At 47.6% G+C, this 19130-nt stretch overlaps 2 long non-coding RNA genes across 2 annotated transcripts; one reads left to right on the top strand and one right to left on the bottom strand.

Annotated features, from left to right (window-relative positions):
* The first annotated feature begins 2405 nt into the window (after positions 1-2405).
* On the top strand, positions 2406-2748 carry LOC143684586 (uncharacterized). Its single transcript, XR_013176085.1, has 2 exons — positions 2406-2467; positions 2594-2748. It is a non-coding gene; the product is annotated as an uncharacterized LOC143684586 (long non-coding RNA).
* A 4043-nt stretch (positions 2749-6791) lies between these two features.
* LOC143684585 (uncharacterized) lies at positions 6792-19130 on the bottom strand. Its single transcript, XR_013176084.1, has 3 exons — positions 19010-19130; positions 8893-8938; positions 6792-7377 (listed from the first exon to the last, which is right to left on the bottom strand). It is a non-coding gene; the product is annotated as an uncharacterized LOC143684585 (long non-coding RNA).

Raw genomic sequence — 19130 nt, 5'->3', positions numbered from 1 at the left:
TTCCTGGACTCGAAACTAGGTCTATGGTGGCTGGTGGGGTCTGGAAGTGGGGCCAGCAGGGAGCAGGGAGCGGCATGGGTACATGCTGTGGCCTGAGGAAGCGCCTGGTGTTGCACCCTCGCTTGCTCCCGTGCACGGCTACCTGCCGAGAGGAAGGCTCGGTGTGCAGCAGGCAGGGGCTTTGACATGGCATGAGCATGTGGGTGACAGAGGAGTCCCGAGCCATACAGGGCCTCGGTCACGGGAGCTGGCCCTCTGATGCGGACCCTCAGCTACAGGTGTCAGTGAGACTGCTTCTGCTTCTGTAAAGGGGAGAGGCGGGCCTGGCAGGCAGAGGGGGGCGGGTGGGTGCAGGTGCCTGTGACAGGGGCAGGCACTGTGGATGCCGCCGCCCCCACCCCCACCCTATTTGAGAGGCAGTGGGTGCCTGGGGAAGGCCCGGGCTGAAATCCCTGTGACCACTTGCCACCTCCTCCCCCCCCCCCCGCCCCCCTCCCCAGAGAGTGCCCAGGAGGCCAGGGTCAGGAGGCAAACAGAAATGCCTGGAAGGCGCAAAATAGACTCCACCTGAGCTCAGGAGACTCTGGAGCCGGGAGCCCTGTGGCGTCCTTTTACTGAAAGGCCCTGTGAATGCCTGCGACTTCGCTTTTGTGCTTGCAAATGCCACCGGATCGCTCGCCAGGCCTGGTTTGCAGCTGAATGATAAGGCGGAGAGAGTGGCTGCCCGGGGCGCTGGCCTCTGGCCTGCCTGCAAGCCTGTCAGCCGCCCAGACTTCAATACCAGCGGAGGTGAGGGAAAGGGAAACAGTTCTGGCAACCGCATGGAGGCCGGGAGGAGAGCGACCCGCCTTGTGAGATGACAGAGGCTGCTCAGCCCGGGGCCGCCCGACACGAGGCGCCCCTGCCGCCCCACCCCACCCCCCGCGGAGTGGACGGTGCTGCCCTGTGGGGCGCCCGCAGCTCGTGCCACTAAGGAGCCAGGGCCACCCCCTTCTGCAGCCGCCAGTGGGAGCTTTTCACAAAGGAGGGAAGATGCCAGCCCCAAACACCCCGGGACACTTGGGGAATTCTGATCAGGAAACACACCTATTGGAAAACCTTGGCCAACCTCTGTGGCCCTCGGAACAATGTCAGACTGTGGGCACTCCCCGCTCATCCCCAGAACTGAATGGTCATTGGGTGGTCTCTGGGGAAGGTGCGCAGGTGGTGACATGGGCAAGACAGATAGGTCTCCTATCACCCCTGCCCTTACCCCCAGATGGTCGTGAGCCGAGCAGGGGCGCCTGGCTCAGGTTCTGAGGGAGCAGTCACTGTGGGCTGGGGTGGGCATGGCTCTTTCTGAGCAGAGGGTGGGATTTTAACTGGCACACGAGGTCAGGGAACCAGGATGGGCCAGGGGCAGGAGGGTGTTGCAGAAGGGCGGGGAGAGGGGATGGCAGAGGGCAGAGGCGGGGAATAGTCAGTGGCGCCAGGGAGGGAGAGGAGGAAGCCAGACTGCTGCGGTTTGTCTGAGCAAAGAGAAGGCCAAACCTGAGGCTCTGCCTCTGCCATCCCTCCCCCTTTCCCTCAGAGGGATGCTAATTCATCGCCAGGACCACTGCTAAGATAGCCCAGGCCTTGACTCGGCTTCTACCCCAAGCACGGTTCCAGAAGCAGTGTGTGTGTGTGGGGGGGCGGTTCACAGAAAATAAGAGAAAAGAGAGATCGGCTCCCAGAGAGCAGGTCCCAAGCGTGGTTTCCTTCTTGGTTAGTGGCAGACAAGCCGAGTGAAGCTGCCTGGTTAGGTGTGAGTAGGAGCGCAGGCTCAGGGCCCGTGCTCAGCTCTCCCCTTAGGAGCTGTGGGACCCTGGGCCAGTCACTGCCCCTCTCTGTGCCCCAGCTCCTCATTTGTAAAAGCGATGTAGAAATAGTACCCTGTGGTCATTGTTGTGGGGATTAAATGAGTTAATGCATATAAATGCTTAGAGCAGAGTTAATGCACTCCCCAGCAGGCTGGCTCCCTCCTCTCCCTCCCTGGAGATTTACAAACAAGAAAATGCACTAATTTTAAACGGACAGCGTGATCCATCTTACATGTGAACATTCACATAATCACCCCCACTCAGGTCAGTTTCCATCACCCAGAATGTTCCTTCAGGAACACTGATGTTTCAACATCGAGATCATCAAAGTGGGGAGCACACCCCCCCAGGCGGCATGGAATAATTCACTGGGGTGCCAGAAGAAACCAATAGAACTTCAGCTTCCATCTGTTTTACATCATCCTATTAAATTTCCCTTTTTGGGTAGATGTTGTAATGCACATAAGATATTAGTGTGGTTTTTACATGCTTATAATTTATTCATAACACAATCTGCATTTACCGAGGCTATGTGCTATCTCCTGAACTCCCCTACCTTTCTCTAGCCTGCCCCGAGGCTCACCTATGCAGACGACATCACCCAGGCTTCTTCCTTCTGGCTTCAGGTAAGATTAGACCAACGGGTGGGCGGCGCTGGGAGAAGAGAGGGCAGGTGGAAAGTGCACTCAGGGAATTTATTCTGTGTCCTTTTACTGGGGCGCCCCTCCTAGGTGGGTTCTCTCTCCTTTCAGATTTTCACAGCCACTCCCTCCCCTTCCGGCCCCTTTGTACTTAGGCCAGAAACCAGCTCTGCGGCTGCCTCCCCAGCTTCCCTCACTGTCTCGGTGCCATCTCCCTACACCCACACCTTACAAAGAGTCCTTTGTAAATAAACCTTCTAGAATTACCCTGATTTAAATGTGGCATCTGTTTCCTGCTGTGGCCCTGACGCGTGGCACATCCTCAAAAATGTTCACTCACAGAAGTGTGTGATCAAAATATTTGGAGATCCCCGCTTTAATGCACAGTATGGTGCCTGTTTGTGGTTCCTCGGGGCGGGGCTGGGAATCTTGACCCATCAGGGTGGGCTTCCTCTTTCTGGGGAAGGAGCTCAGAGGGCGGGGTGAAAAAGAGCAGTTTTCAGCCTTTGCTCTCCCCTCCTTGCTTGGAAGCGGCAACTCTGATTTACGAGATGGAATTTACTCAGCTCGTCCAAGAGACGGATGGCCCGGGAGGGCAGCGCGCGGCGTTGCTTCCGGGTGGGGGCTGCCGTCTCAGCCTCTCTCCTGTCTGGGGCCTTCAGCCCTTTCTCAAGTGGCTGGCACCTGATTGGGTCAGGTTCTGGGTAGCAACGGGATGGGAGCTTCACGCTGGATCATTTGAGGAGAGTTTAATAAAGGGCTTGTTTACAACGGTGTGGACAGGGATTAGAGAAACCAAGCAAGGGCACTGCAGTACCCCAGGGCTAGCAAAAGTAGGGGGAGCCATTATCCCCCCTGGACCTGAAGGGGGAAGAGGAGGGAGCAGTCTCCAGATGGAGCAGGCGGCCTGGCTAGAGCTGTAACCTTGGGTAAAGGGCACTGCTGCCCTTGGTGACCTTGCGACGGGGGAGGTGGGAGATAAATGCTCTGTCCACACTCTCCTCCCTTCCTCCAAACCCACTGGAAGCCGGAGGCCAGGGAGCACTTGGATCCTGTCCAGAGATGTCAGCTTTCCAGGGCTCAAAGGGTGGGGTACAGCTGTGTGGGGGCAAAGGGAAGGTTTCCTGCAAACCTCTGCAAATGACCTCTGCTCTGGAGAGGCCTTGATCCCTACCTCCAGGGCCCGCTCCTGGTCTGGTCCCACTGTCCACCTCCACACAACCCTCCCGCATGCTTGGCAGCTGGAGGAACCCTCAGGACAGGGGCAGTGGTCAGATACCCGGCCGGGAGCTGGAGCCTGGGCACAGGGCGCTTCCAAGAAGTTTGGACTTTTCCCGGTGGCGGAGACTCCGCCACTGGGAAAGGCAGCTAAGCAGCGATCTGACTCACGCCAGGCCTGAGCTGGAGCCGGGAGGAGATGCCAGGCAGGAGGTGGGAGGAGAGGCTCTCCCTGTGATTCCTTCCAACTCAAAGGCAGGGGACTCAGGAGATGGGTGGCTATAGATAAAAATGCTGGTGCCTCCAGCAAAACGTTTAGAATGAGCTCCTGGAGCCTTTGTTCACTGCAGAATACAGGGAGCAGATTTGCTTCCTCCCCCTTCCAGAGCAGGGAGTTGTGGTTTATGGCTGGGAAGCCAGAGAGTAAGAGGAGGGCTGGCAGAGAAGGGGGATGGAGGCCCCTCTCCCTCGCCACTGGGAAAACTCGGAGCTGCCTCAGACCTGGCTCTGGTCTTACTTTGGGGGTCCAAGCAGGTCCCCGCGTGTCTCTGGGCCACGGAGCTCTCATTTGGAAAGCAGCAATAATAACACTTACATCCCGGGGTTCTTGGAGGAGTTGATGCCACAACACGTGTGAAAGCATATGTTCCTCACCAGCAGAGGCGGAGGATGGTAGGCAAGTGCCATTTGATGGAACCCAAAAGGAACACTTCTCTCTAAATGTGTCTTGTTGAAATGACAGGCTCTTTACCTCGCTCCCTGAGGGTTGGTCGAGTGGCTTCAGGGACCCTCTGCCCTGAGGCTACTCCGGAGCCCTGAGGAGATGGAAGCCCGGCTGTCAAATTGAAGACAAAACGAAAACAAACAAACAAAAACCATAGACATGAAACAACTTGAGAACTCTATAGGTGGCAGAGAGGCCGTGCGCATCCTTCGAGGCTAAGGGGCACAGTACGATGCATCGGGAGTTTCAGGAAAGGGGAAATCACACCGAAAGAGGCAGGGATGGGGGCTAAACAGGGCTGCAGAGGTCAGAATTCCAGGTAAGAGGAGTTACCGGAGCACAAGCAGCAGCCTGGAGCAGGGACATCACCCAAGAGGGAGACAGGGCTGCGGTGAGCCTTTGGGGGACCACAGCCCCATGGGTGCTGGGCGGAAAAGCTCAAATTTTACCAGGCTGCTGTGACTCCTGGGCCCCTTCGCCCCCCTAAGTCTTGTAAGGGCTTATTGTGGAGCCTCGGACCTGTGACTGTGTTTTTGCTTTTTAACCACTGTGCTAGGTACTGTTTCAGATGCTTTACAAATATTAACTCATTTACTTCTCCTAAGGACCTTATGAGACAGATACTATTACTACTCCCCTTTTTCAGATGGGGAAACTGAGGCACTGAGAGTTTCCTAAACTCACCCAGAGTTACACAATCTATCTGGTTCTGGGGTCCATATTCTTCAAGACTTTAAGGCCACAGGGGTTGAGCTCTTACCCTAGAGGAGCCCCTCAAAGCCCTTGTCTCTCTGGCTGTCATTTTGCTACTCTCTCCAAGCAAAGCTCCACCCTTATATCAGAGCAGCCATCTACTTTCCCTCTCCAGGCTGCTGAGATCAGCAGGAGAAAATGATATGTTTCTATAAATCCTGGAGTCCCCACAAATTAATGCATTCAGTCACTCATTCATTCAACAAATATTTATTGAATACCTACTATTTATCATCTGTCATTCTAGGTCCTGGGGGATATACCAGTGAATAAAATGGAGCCACATTCTAGTGCAGGGAGACAATAAACTTAATAAATAAGCAAAATGTATAGTAAATGCTATGGAGGAAAAGGAAAGGGGATAGGGTTGCTGAGAGGGAGTTCAGCTCTAAGGAGTGGCCAGAGGGTGCATGGGTGGTTCAGCGGTGGAATGCTCGCCTGCCATATGGGAGTCCCAGATTTGATTCCCTGGCCATGCATCCCCACCACCAAAAGAAAAGAAAAGAGTGGCCAGAGAGGACCTCATGGAAAACATGACTTTTGAGAAAAGACCTGAAGGAAATGAGAGAGAGAGACTTGTGGATATCTAGAGGGAGAGCATTCCAGGCAGAGGGAACAGCAGGCGCAAGGACCCTGGGGCAGAAGTGTACCTGGCATGTTTGAGCAACAGCTAAAGGCTACTGTCGTTGGAGTAAAGTGAGCAAGGGGGAGTAATAGGAGATGTCATGAGAGAGGTAGTGGAGGTATCAGTTTGTGGAAGGCTTTATGGAGAATTGTAAGATCCTCATCCTCAAATTGGACCCTCAACACCACTTGTTAGTTTCCCTCTTTCAAGCCAGTCTTTAATTATCTCAAAATTTCAAATCCCCTGTAGGATGCCTGTGGCTACAAGTAACGAAAAAACAAACAAATAACCAACTAGCAGCAGCTCAAGCCATAAGGACATATATTATGCACTGGATAAAAGTCTGAAAGTAGTGGGTCCCAGGGTTAGCTTAATAGTAACTTGATGACGTAAAAGACTGAAGCTTTTCTTGTCTTTCCATTCTGCCATCCTCAATGTCTCTAATCACGGCCACAAGATGGCTGCTGCAGCTCCAAGCCCTATGGCTTCTGTCTAACAGCTTCCCAAGCAGAAATGAAAGGGCAGGCAGAGAAAAATATGTGTGTGGGAATGAGAAAACAGGAAGACTTTCTCTTCCCACCTTTTCTTATCCTAGTGGTAACATCTTCCCAGAAGTCCCAACAGACTATCCTTATGTCTCAGTGGCCAAAATGGGGACATATGCCTACTCCTGGGCCAATCACTGACACAGGGTAAAGATGGTCATAATTGACTTATACCGGTGATGGTTTATCCCGAGACTGGGCATACTGACTCCTGAAGACAATCGGGGCTCCTGCTGTGGGATGGTGTCTTCCCCTTCTGGAGCATAAAGAAAACAAAGACCTTCAGTCTAGAGCTCCTTCAACCAACTGCCTGCCCTCCCACTCCACCTCTGATCCCTGTAGCTGCACCCTAGAGCCCGCCCCTCCGGAGCATTGCTCCAGCTCTGTCTCTTCCTGTCAGGTTATCTATTGCTGCATAAAACCAAACTGAGTGTTATAGGACAACAACGATTTTATTTTGCTCACAGGAATTCCTGTAGGGTTCAGCAAGGATGACCTGTCACTATGCCAGGATAGGTCCTCAGCCTAAAGGAATCAAACATCTGGCGGTGACTCGAAAGGCTAGAATCCACTGGAGGCTTCTTTGTGCATGCGTCTCATGATGAGCTGGGACAGGTGGGAGGCTGCGCTGGTTGGGACTATTAACTGCTGTTCCTCCTTGTGGCTTCTCCACTGGCAAGGCCTTCTCACAACATGCCATTTGGGTTCCAAGAGCAAGCAGCATGACAGCCAACATCCGGAGAGCAGGCATTCCTAGAGAGCTGGGTAAAAGCTGACCTGACTGCAGAAGTCACTTCCCCTGCATCCTGTCAGTTCCAGGGAGTCACAAGGCCAGCCCACGTTCCAGGGAGGGGAATTAGGCGCTTCCTAATTCTAATTAGGGGCAAGATCACATGGCCAAGAGCAGGGGGATGGAAGATCCCACTACAGCCATCTTTGGAAAGTGTCATCTGCCACATGTCCCAAAACCAGATCTTCAATCTCTCCCTTTATCACCTTTTTTCTCCTCAGCATATAAAGAAATTATTTTCTGTCAAAACACATAAAAAAAATAAAAGAATCCTCCTGAATTCTATGTGCACCTCCAGCAAAAAATGGTCTATCCTTGCAAGCAGCTTTTCTTTCTCAGTCCGCTGCCCTTTAACTCCCTCCCCACCTTCCAACTGTGGCCACTCTTGTCCTGGCCACCAGTGTCCTTTTCCTCGTGGTCAGAACCCATGGGGGTGTTGAAATCCTGATCTTGGATGTTGCTGCAGCATTTGTCCCTGATGACCACTCCCTTCCTCGTGAAACCTGGCTCTCCTGGTTTCTGAGGTGCCACTAGCTTCTAGCTGTCCTCCCACCTCTCTGGCATCTCCTTCCAAGTCTTTTTTGTAGGCTCCTCCTCCCTCCAGAATTCACCTAAATGTGGAAATGCCCCAGGATTCCATCCTCAGCTCTAAGCTCTCTTCACTCTTCACTGCCCAGGCAATCTCATCCGTTCCAGCCCTTGTATGCTTCTGGCTTCTCGACCTCTAATTCCCTCCCCTGAGCCTTGGACATCTATACCCAGAGGACCATTGGCAATCTCAAATTCAACATGATGGAAGCCAAGCTCATCATCTTTCTTCCTAAACCAGCTGCTCTGCCTGGTTTTCCTGTCCCAGCGATCACCATCTCACTCACCCAAGACAGGAATTGGGGGGCTTTCTAGACTCCCCTCACGTACTGTTTACATCTCCTTAGTATTTCTTCATTCTGTTGCATCCTTTCCATTCCCACTGCTGCAGCTGAGGGTCAGGCTCTGGGCCTCTGCCACAGCCCTGGACCTGGTCCTGCCTTTAGCCTCACACCCTCCCAACCAGGGCCAGGTGGGAGGTGGAGGTGAGTAGGGCACCCAGGCGGCAAAGTTTCAGAAGATGCTTACTCTCGGGGTCCTGCTGCAGCCCTGCTCCCCACCATCCTCCACTCTGTGTCCCAGCTGACCCTTCTAAAACATCAGTCTGGTCATGATACTGTCGAAGCGCAGAACTTTCCAGGGGCTCCGCTCTGCCTGGGTATGAAGTCAGACCCCTGCTCCTGATGCATTTCATGCTTCAGCCACTTTCGTCAACAAAGGCTTCGTCTTTCTTATGCCCCTGTCCCTGCATCCTGGGGCTTGGGTACAGAACACCTTTCACCAACCATCTGTGCCCTCTAACTCGTTTCTCTTTCCTATTATAAAATAGTTAGGATCTACACAAAAGGTATAAATAACAATGAAATCAATACCCATGTACTACCTCCATCACCCATCTTAAGAAATAAAATATTATCAACATCGTAGAAGCCCCCTGGGCACCTGTCCCCAGTTGCACCCCTCTCCCCAGTTACCAGGGTAATCACACTCTTGCATTTGATGTTTATACCTCCCAGGCATTATTTACATTGCTAGATCATATGTTTGAAGAGTTAAGCAATAGACAGTATTGTTTTAAATGTTTTTAAACTTTAAGTAAATTCTATTATACGGTATGCATTCCTCAGCAACTTGTTTTTTCATAAAATACTATTTTGAGGGACTTACCCAGGTTGATATATGTAGCTCCAAACCAGGAGTTGGCAAACTTTTTCTGCAAAGGGACAGATAGTAAATATTTCAGGCTTTGAAGGCCAAACGGTCTCTGTTTCAACTGCTCAACTCTGCCATCCTAGCATGAGAGCAGCCACAGACAATATGTAAAGGAATTGGCATGGCTGCATTCAATGAAACTATTTACAAAAACAGTCAATGAACTGGATTTAACCCACTGGCCATAGTTTGCTGACCCCTGCTCTCTGTCATTTGTTTTCCTTGCTGTGTAATATTTCATTGTATGCCTATACCACAATATATGAATCCATTTAACAAACTGGTGGATGTGGCTGATTGGATTATTGTTCCCAGATCTTTGCTTCAATAGTATTATACATTCACACCCTTTGCCACAGAGTAGGTGGAGAGTACAATTCTGCTCCTTTAATTTGCCATCTAACTTATTTCAGCCAATGGAATATAGAACATGGTGCAAGGAGAGTGTTTTTTTGGCAGGGGCAGGCTCCGGGAATTGAACCCGGCCGGGTCTCTGGCATGGCAGGTGAGAACTCTGCCACTGAGCCACTGTTGCCCGCCCGTTTTTGGGGGGGGGGGGGGCAAGCAGAGGTTTTAAATGCACTTGCGTGGTTTAGTGCAGCCTTTTGTAGTCCTGCCCTTTGCCATGAGAAGAATGAGTCCCCAGTGAACTGTTGTCCCTTCAGCCTAAGTCCCAGAGTAAGAGATACATAGAGCAGCTGTGAGTCTGAAGCAGAATCACCCCTAGTTAACCTGCAATCCTGTGAGCAAGAAATAAATGTTTGCTGTAAATCACTGAGATTTTTCATAGGTTGATATATAGCATTATTGAAGCTGCAGCCAACTAATACAATGGATATTTAGGTTGTTTCCAATTCTTTGCTTTTGCAACAAAGTACTTTCTTGCATATATCAACTGGTGCAGAAGTGCATCTTCAACTTCACTATTTGATGCTGATTTGTTTTCCAAAGGGTTGCACCAATTTACACTCCACCAGCAGTACATCAGTTTTCCTGGCTCCACATCCTTGTCAGTACTTGTTTTGTCAGATGTCTGCTGAGCCGATGGGTGTGAAATGGCATTGCCTGCTTAACTTTTCCTCTCTGTTCCCCTCCTTTGCACCTCCTTTCCTAATCCCCAGTCTGGGCTAGGCCTGTATACGCAATGTGTTCTCATACTCACCACTTCCACTGTGCTGGTAACCTGGCCTTGTATTTATGTATTAGTCTGCCTCCAGGTCCTGCCTTAGAGCTCAGCACACAGTAGGCACTTAGTAAATAATTACTGAATGAAGGTTTGATGAGAAACAGTAATCAGGCCGGTTGTCTCTTGTCCTAGCGGAGTGTAAAGCTGAGACAACCTCACCCATCACGGGTACAATACACACATCAAGGTGTGTACAAGCTCAGAGACTAATTGCTTTCATGTGTTTATCAGACTTGGGCTCTGAACATTACTTGTTTCTATGCTAACAGCGTGATCAGTCCTGCAGTAGGAGAGAGATGTGAAAGACAGCTGAGCCCCAAGGGTCTTGGAAGGTTTCCGGACAAAAGGAATCTTTAAAACAGCAGGTTATTCACGTAATAAATAGCCAGCATCTGTTGCTCACTGTTCTAAGTCCTCTATACATATATGAAGAGTTACAAGAACTATGAGGTAACTATCAAAGGAGGAAACTGAGGAAAATAACTTGTCAAGGTATACATCTGGTGCATGGAGGACCTGGATTGATCTGAACTCAGGCAGGCTGGCTCCAGGGCCTGCTCTTATTATTTTTTTTAAATTCTTATATATTTTTAAATATTTTTCTTGACATATTTTCACACATACAGTCCATACAGGGTATATAATCAAGGGCTCATGATATCGTCACATAGTTGTGTATTGATAATCATAATCATTGTTTGAACATTTACATCACTCCAGAAAAAGAAATAAATAGAAAAAAGAAAAAAACTGATACATCCCATACCCCTTGCCCCTCCCTCTCATTGACAACTAGTATTTCCATCTACCCAATTTATTTCTTTTTTATCCATATTTTTTTACTCATCCGTCCATACCCTGGATAAAAGGAGCATCAGACACAAGGTTTTCACAATCACACAGTCACATTGTAAATGTTATATCCTTATACAATCATCTTCAAGAAACAAGCTACTGGAACACAGCTCTACAGTTTCAGGTACTTCCCTCCAGCCTCTCCACCACACCATAAACTAAAAACGGATATCTATATAATGGATAAGAATAACCTCTGGTGTAACCTCTCCACTCTGTTTGAAATCTCTCAGCCACTGAGACTTTATTTTGTTTCATTTATTTTCCCTCTTTTGGTCAAGCAGGCTTTCTCAATCCCTTGATGCTGGGTCCCAGATCATCCCGGGAGTTCTGTCCCATGCTGCCAGGAAGGTTTACACCCCTGGGAGTCACGTCCCACATAGTGGGGAGGATAGTGAGTTCACAGAGCCTGCACTTCCAACTACCACTCTTGGCTGTTGTTCTGCAAGTCATCAGACAGGCTTGAGGCAATTGCTTAGAGGACCAAGGAACTTGGGACCTCCCAGAGACCCCTTGCCTGAAGTGCTGAGAATCTCTTTGGATGGCACCAATTTGGCATCTCCCTGAAAGGTAAGAGTTCTGAGAGCACCGTGGGGAGGGTTCTTTTCTGCTAGTGAATATGATGGAAAAAACATGGGTCTGGTAGTGAGGAGACTTGAATTTTAACTTAAGCTCGGCCATGGTCTTAGTTAAGATGATTTTTTGTCGCAAGCAATAAAAACAAACAAACAAACATTAATAACCTCAAACATAAGTGTCACCCCCCCCCCCCCCCCCCCGCCACCGCCAAAAGAAAAATGAAGAGGAGGGATGTAATATAAGAACCCAATGTCCCACATAGGATTCAGAACAGGTGGGTTGGTGGGACATCTGAGGGCTGGAACGAAGAACCTGACTGTTGACAAAACCATGCTGTCATAATTTCTCCCTTCTTTGCAGGGCGAAGACCAGCATATCTTCCCAGGGCCAAATTCCTGGGAGAAGAAATCTGATTGGCCCAGTCAGTCAGGTATGTTCCTCTCATCCAATCAGCTGTGACCAGGAAGTAGGGGGTTGGGGATGTTTCGTAAACTTCAGGGAAAGGGGGTCATTGTAAGCTGGGCAGATATCTCTAGAAAGTCACTGACCCACTGTAGACATTAGGGAAGCCATTTTCCTCCCTGAGACTCAGTTTTCTCATCTCTAAAATGAGAGATTTGATCTGTGTCTGGCTTATTATTACATCTACCCCTTGTAGTAGATGTTCAGTAGATGTTTGTTGAATAAGTGCATAGAGTGGGATGATCTGTGTATTTCCTTCTGGTTCTGACAGTCTGTCTCCCAGAATCTGTATATATGAGATGTGTGGGCAGTGAGGAAAAAGAGGGAGAGAGGCTGTGTTGCCAGGTGGATAGACACTGGCTAGTCCAGGGAAATGAGTTTAAGCAGTCTTTACTCTGGGCATCTTTCCAGCATCAGTCTGTTGTCCCTGCAAAGCAGCCTCCTGACCAGAATTTGGTTTTTCTAATGGATTCTGTCCCTGTAGGGGATAGTGCCCTTTCGGAACTCTTAAATTGGCTTCTTGACAGCAGCCACTACTGTGCCATTTGGAAATCATGGTCCAAAAGAGAGGACACTGGATCTGATTCCAAAATCTAGAATTTAAACTTTTCCATTTATTATATGACTTGGGTGGGCCACTTAACCCTTTTAACCATCACTGACCAAAGAAATACGAGAATATTTTTCTGCTTCATCCATAGGAGAGTTTGAGGGAAATTGCATGTAAGAGTGTCCAAAATAATTTAACTACATTTGTGGTGTGCTAACTAGGTGCCAGGCACACCATGTACTGAAATGAATTATTTTGTATAATCTTCACAAAAAGCTGGTGAGTTAATTACTATTATCATCCCCATTTTACAGATGGGGAAACCGAGGCCCAAAAAGGTTAAGTAACTTGCCCAAAGTCATTCAGCTGGTAAGCAACAGAACCAGAAGCCTCACTCCAAACCACTTAACTACTGCCTTTGTTTATTGTCCAGCTCTAAACAGATGCATAACAATGTGATGATAATTGTTACTATTCCTTCCCAGGACCTGAGGCCCCTTGAATAAGCTAAACATTGAGATTCCAGACACTTGGGGCTGGAAGATCCAATTTTGGACTCTAGAGAAACAGAACTGAAGGGTTTATTCCCTCTGGGAGAAAAAAATCAGTCTAAACACTACAAGAGTCAAGAAATCTCTGGGCTGTGAGTGAAAGGTACCCAGGTCAAGCATGTTTACTCAAATCCTCTATCCTGGGAAGGGCGGGAGTGAGGTCCTAGCACCTGGAACAGGAGCTTCAAACATCACCAGGCTACCCTTTCTAACTGTCTCTCATAGCTGCTGCCCTACATATACTGCCTGCCTTCTCTCACATTCCACACAAGTTTCTTCTTATGCGAAGGAACACAGTTTCCCTCAGTTCCAGGATCACATCCCAACAGCTCTGCAACCAGAGCAGAAATGAGATTGCTTTACCCAGCTACATACAGATGGAAAAATCCTCGGGAAGGACTCTAATTGGCCCAGCTCAGGTCATGTGTCCATCACTTTGGACCAATCAGTATGCCAAGGAGCATGAGGTTCCATAATTGGCTGCCCAGGTTGTATCATATGCCACCAGTGTGACCAACTGGAGCTGGTCTGTTACCAGGAAAGGAGGGGTAGGGTAAAGGCAACAAAGAGGTGGACACTGGGGGAATCAGTGAAGCCAGCAGTCACCCCAATTGTGTCCTCTCCTACTGGTGAGCCCAACTTTGGTTTCCTACTTCTTACATCTACAGCTACTAATAAGAAGTCACCTAATAGGTCTTCTCCTCTTCAGAGGGATTCAGGTGGGCTTCCATGTAGATGGAAGGGTGGGTCTGTTCTCTTCTGCAAGCCACTTCATTCATAGGCACACCTCAACTTCTTTGTCTGCCAAATGGGAGTGACTGAGCTTGTCCTACTTTCTTCAGGGTTCTGCAAGGGCCCACAGAGCTAACGAATGTGAAATTTGCTTTAGAAAGAACAAAGTGCTATATTTACAAACACAGGATGTATTTATTGATTTAGCTATGTTCCTTTGTGTTCCAAAAAAAGGATATGAGGTAGCTTACTAAAATGCACATAATACAGAGGGATAAAAATAGATAAAATGATAGAGCAAAGGGAAAACGAGGGTAGAAAAATAAAATAAAGGTAGGAGAAAAAGCTAGTGCATGGAAATGTATGCTCAAAATCCCTGAACAAGTTCAGATTTGAGTTTCCTCATGAACAAAGGAAAATGGAAAGCATGATCATTACAAAAGACGTAAGTAGTCAAAGATGAAAACATATCAGCCATGCCAAAGGAGGTCACAGAGCTAGCTGATCTTGGCACCAATGTCTGGTAGATATGTCTTCTCATCAAAAGGTTACTGTGTGATACAGTGATCAGCATATTCAACAATATTTAGAGCCCTGTCCTTCTGTTTACATGATGCCATCTGACATCTACTTCAGGGTCTCACATGGATTCATTGTCTATTCATGATTTCATACTTCAACTGGATACCAACCAAATAGCAAGCAAGAGCATTCTTTCCATCCATTTTGCTTTCTTTTCTTTGTATTGGAAAATGAAGCTGGGTGCAAGGAGTGATACTTGTGTTTTCTCCCAATGAAGTAAGGGAGAAAAAAGTTGGAGCATCTTGGCTTAGCTGAAACATAAAAATCACTAAAACATAAAACTGATCCTAGCAGGTCATAAAGACCCCACTGCCTCTGCCTCAGAACTTGGGCTATAATCTGCTGTCCTGGAACAAAATTCAAACATAAATCAGCTTCCACTGTATTTTTAACCACCTCCGAAATTCTTCATTTCCTGCCTGAAATGCTTCTGACAGTGAATGATTCTACTCTCCCCACTTCTGCTTTGAAATGAGCCTTAGTGGGGTTCCAGGTCTGGGGAGAGGCCCCACAGATCAAGCAGGGCCTGGATGAAGCAAGGAATAGAAGAAATGACCTGAGGGTCTCCAGGACAAATAAGCCAGAACTGTGGCTAACTTATGTACTGCTTTTATGCAAAGTTGAAGGGTTGCCCTTGTAGGCACCGGCAGCCTTTTGGATGCAAGGTTTGGCCAAGGGGGTGCTGGCTGGATTTGGACCCTGCCTTTCTATCATCTTGCCTGGGATGTGCTCTCACCTAACCCCATCTCATCTATCCTCCAGCATCCCCAGCCTCCACAAAGCCAACCCTAAATATTCTACTCACAGCATTCTCCGCCAGCCTCTCTTAATTCTGAGCTTCTAATGCATCAACAGTAAGTACCAGACGGCTGGCATTTTATTATATGATGACTGGCATTCACTATTTCATGTTGTCAGTCTGTCTTTCTAACTAGATTGAAGATATCTTGAAGGTAATGATTAGCTCTTATTTTATATGTCTACCTAACAGTCTACCAGGGTGCCTTATATCTGGGCTCCTTACAGAGAACAAGTTCAATTAAACAGAATTCTAGGGCATCTAAACTGAAGAAATCCCAAGGATTCTCTAGTTTGCCCCACATATTGTGCCCATTTTGTAGATGAGGACATTGAGAGTCAAAGATGAGACTTGAACTGCTCAAGGTCATGCAGTGAGAACCTGGTCTAGCTCATTCTCCTGGCTGCCAATGCTGTCCTCTATTTCCCTCAGACACTTAGCTCTAAAACTCCCAGATAGGTGGCTCAGAACCACAGCTCACTGGACAACACAGTGACAGACAGACAGCTGGCCCACAGGAATCCATCTGCTCATGGACAGAATTCCCTGCATGAAGCCAGGCCAAGATTCATTAGGCTCAGCAAACAGACCCGTGGGAAATCAAAGCCAGACATTTATATGTACCAGCAACACAAAAGAACCTCTGCAGCTTGCATGGGGCACTTTCAGCCTCCCCAGCTTCCTTGCAATATCTGGGCACATGAAACTGAAACTGTGATCCATGGTCTTAGCAGGAAGGACAAGTAGAGAGGTGGAGAAGATGTCTCTTCTCTGAGGAGGGGTGCCTGAGCATGTTGTGCGCTGCCTTTCACAGTGAACTATGCACCCTAAAAAGCAGGAAACAATCCAAATATTTGCCCCCAAACCATAACAACAGATACCATTACAAAAGTGCCAAAACTGATGGAAATCAAAGTCAAAACAATAATAAAAAATAGGAATGGCAACAGTTGCTAAGCCAAACCCCATAATGAAAAGCTGGCAGCAGGAGACATCAGTTCTGTTCAGTCTCTCCTAGCCATAGCACCAGACACTTATTCATTCTCACTGTGGCCTTACAAAACTGACACAGGAGTTCATTTTGCAGACTTGGAGACTGAGGCTCAATGAAAGTATCTTGCCCCAAATCCCATTGCTGCCAAGGGGCAGAGATGGGATTGGAATGCAGCTCTGTCTCACTCTAAATGCCCCCACTTTCATGACACCCCACATAGGCCCTCATTCTGGTCCCATTTCAAGCATTTTGTCTCATTACCAGACGAGTGTGACAAGGCTTGGTTTCGAAGAGTCTTCAGAGGAGAGAGCTCACCCACTGGGATGTGGGGGAATGAGGAAATGAGATGAGGGACCAACATGAGGCACACACGTGGCTTTTTTTTGGAGCCAAAAAATCACAGAAGGAGCCACTTCTAAAAGAACACAGTGTTTTTCCTTCTCTTCGCACCTCCCCTGGGCCGGCGCCTGTGATAATTGGGATGCAGAGTCTGGTTTTTCTGGGATTGGAACCAATGCTGTGAAGAGTGGTCTGACAATAAACACTGTTGATTGATGGGTGATGGACAGTGTTCTTGAGTTAGTTTTTTCTGGGCTGGGTGTTGAGCTGAAGTCTGTGCCCCACAACTGCTCAACAGCCTGCTTCCTGTTCAGTCAGAATTTACTACACTTTCCTTCTGTGGGCCTCAGGCAGGCGGCTGGGCCAGATGGTATCTCAGAGCCCCTCCAGCTCCATCATTCAATGACTCTATCAAGAAGAGAACACAGGTTGGAAAACAATTTTTTTTCCCCACACACTGAGTTGGGGTTATTATTCACACACAGAAACACAGGCTTCAGTGGAGAGATAACTGGTCAGGAAATAAGGAGCTTCGATTCTGGTCTCATATTCTGGGGCCCAGCAATTCCACTTCTGTGAATTTATCTTAAGAGAGAATTCAGAAGGACAGAGCAATGTGCACAGAGATGCTTGCTTTAGCACTAGTTGGAGGCAATGTCTGGTACAAAAATGGAATATATTCAACTTGGTGGTATAGGAAGCCATCATATATGATTTCAAAGACATGGGAAAATGTCCACCACAGTATTTTTCAAATTGCAGTTAACTACCCATTATTAATAGATCTTCTGCCATCAGGTTTTTGTTGTTGTTGTTTGTTTGTTTTTATTTTTTTATTTTTTATTAACGGAAAGAAAGAAAAAAAGAAAAAAAAAAGAAATTAACACAACATTTAGAAATCATACCGTTCTACATATGCACCCAGTAATTCTTAACATCATCACATAGATGCATGATCATCGTTTCTTAGTACATTTGCATCGGTTTAGACTAGCAACACAACAGAAAAAGATATAAAATGTTAATATAGAGAAAAGAAATAAAAGTAGTAATAATAGTAAAAAACAACAACAAAAAAACCCTATAGCTCAGATGCAGCTTCATTCAGTGTTTTAACATGATTACTTTACAATTAGGTATTATTGTGCTGTCCATTTTTGAGTTTTTGTATCTAGTCCTGTTGCACAGTCTGTATCCCTTCAGCTCCAATTACCCATTATCTTATCCTGTTTCTAACTCCTGCTGGACTCTGTTACCAATGACATATTTCAAGTTTATTCTCGAATGTCGGTTCACATCAGTGGGACCATACAGTATTTGTCCTTTAGTTTTTGGCTGGACTCACTCAGCATAATATTCTCTAGGTCCATCCATGTTATTACATGCTTCATAAGTTTATCCTGTCTTAAAGCTGCATAGTATTCCATCGTATGTATATACCACAGTTTGTTTAGCCACTCTTCTGTTGATGGAGATTTCGGCTGTTTCCATCTCTTTGCAATTGTAAATAACGCTGCTATAAACATTGGTGTGCAAATGTCTGTTTGAGTTTTTGCCCTTAATTCCTTTGAGTAGATTCCCAGCAATGGTATTGCTGGATCGTATGGCAATTCTATATTCAGCTTTTTGAGGAACCGCCAAACTGCTTTCCACAGTGGTTGCACCATTTGACATTCCCACCAACAGTGGATAAGTGTGCCTCTTTCTCCGCATCCTCTCCAGCACTTGTCACTTTCTGTTTTGTTGATAATGGCCATTCTGGTGGGTGTGAGATGATATCTCATTGTGGTTTTGATTTGCATTTCTCTAATGGCCATGTTTGTTTGTTTTTAATGACAAAACGAGAATAGACAACATCCACGTGCTGCACAGGTATTTGGTAATATTTTCAACTGTACCATGATGTAAAATATACTTTGTATTGCTGGATCACAATCAAAACATTCCACAGGTCACAAGTCTGTAGTGTACTGAACAATAGAACAAGGGTGTAAAATACTATGTGTGAGGCCAAACCTGGAAGGAGAAAACAGGAACCAAGAAAGGAAGTGCATTAAGAGTGGTAGGATAAAGGATGCTGTATTCATTTACAAGTTTTATGTGATGCTTGTAGGCTGTTTTTACATAAAACAAGAAAAAATGAGCAAGAACGCAAGACAAAAAGGCGGGGGGGGGGGGGGGAATAACAAAAAAAAGGGACCGTTTTCAGATCCCCTGGGCCGAGTTGTTCCAGGTGGGGTGTCTGAACAGATCTTGAAAGATGCTTAGACTTTGAATGAGGGGGTGGGGGTGGGGGGCTGGCCTTAAACTGGGCCGACTGGTCTCTGAAAGGATGAAAGGCACAGAAGATGGGGTGTAGGAAAGACCCTCAGTCCTGTATAGTGGCTCTGAAATGGAAAGGAAAGGTGCGGACCATTTTTCCTCACCAGGCCAACCTACTTACCCCTAGGGTAAGGTCCCAAACTGAGAGTGCCCCTCACAAACATGGTCGCGCCCAGCCGGGCGCGCCCATCAGCAAGATGGCGGCCGCCAGTAGGCCCACCTCTTGTAGTCCCAGCGGCCAA

Source organism: Tamandua tetradactyla, chromosome 5 (genome assembly GCF_023851605.1).
Source record: "Tamandua tetradactyla isolate mTamTet1 chromosome 5, mTamTet1.pri, whole genome shotgun sequence".
Taxonomy (NCBI): Eukaryota; Metazoa; Chordata; class Mammalia; order Pilosa; family Myrmecophagidae; genus Tamandua; species Tamandua tetradactyla.
The sequence above is the reverse complement of the archived record's forward strand: the minus strand, read 5'-3'. Positions and strand labels throughout refer to the sequence as shown.